The sequence below is a fragment of the Dasypus novemcinctus genome, chromosome 9, assembly GCF_030445035.2.
Source record: "Dasypus novemcinctus isolate mDasNov1 chromosome 9, mDasNov1.1.hap2, whole genome shotgun sequence".
NCBI lineage: Eukaryota > Metazoa > Chordata > Mammalia > Cingulata > Dasypodidae > Dasypus > Dasypus novemcinctus.
In genome coordinates this window covers 131,963,545-131,964,087 of record NC_080681.1, presented here as the reverse complement: position 1 = coordinate 131,964,087, position 543 = coordinate 131,963,545, and positions in this window count along the sequence as shown.

Here is a 543-nt window from a genome sequence, read left to right as displayed (position 1 = left end):
CCCGCCCCGGCTCCGCCCCGCCCCGGCCCCGCCCCGCCGGGTGGCTCTGTGGTTCTCAGATCCAGACTCTGCGAGTTGCAGGCGCGAGGACGCATTCGCGCCCCCGGCGGGCTGGCGGCCAGGGCAGGGGCCTTCCGCGGGCTCCCTGCCTCAGGCCGCCTCCTTCGGGGTCGGGCGGGGACGCGGGCTCTGAGAACAGGCCGCAGCTCAGTTTGGCTCCCGCGCGCGTTGGCTGAGTGCCCGGCCGCAGAAATTGGCTTCGGGCTTCAGCCCCAGGTTCGAATCCCCCGACGTGCCACCCCGCCAAGTGCCGCGTCCTTAGCGTGGGAGACGGTGACGAGGTGCCGCCGAGGCAGGGGCAGGGCCGGGGCGCCCTCGCCCAGCCCGCGGGGACACGGGCCTGGAGGGCGCCAGTGCCCCGACAACGGGCACAGCAGTGTCCCGGGCTGGGGCGGGCGCGGGGTAGCCGCAGGGGGGGCGAGCGCGCACGCCGAGAGCGCGTGCAGGCCGATGGCAAATGCCAGCCGCCCGGCAGGGAAACGG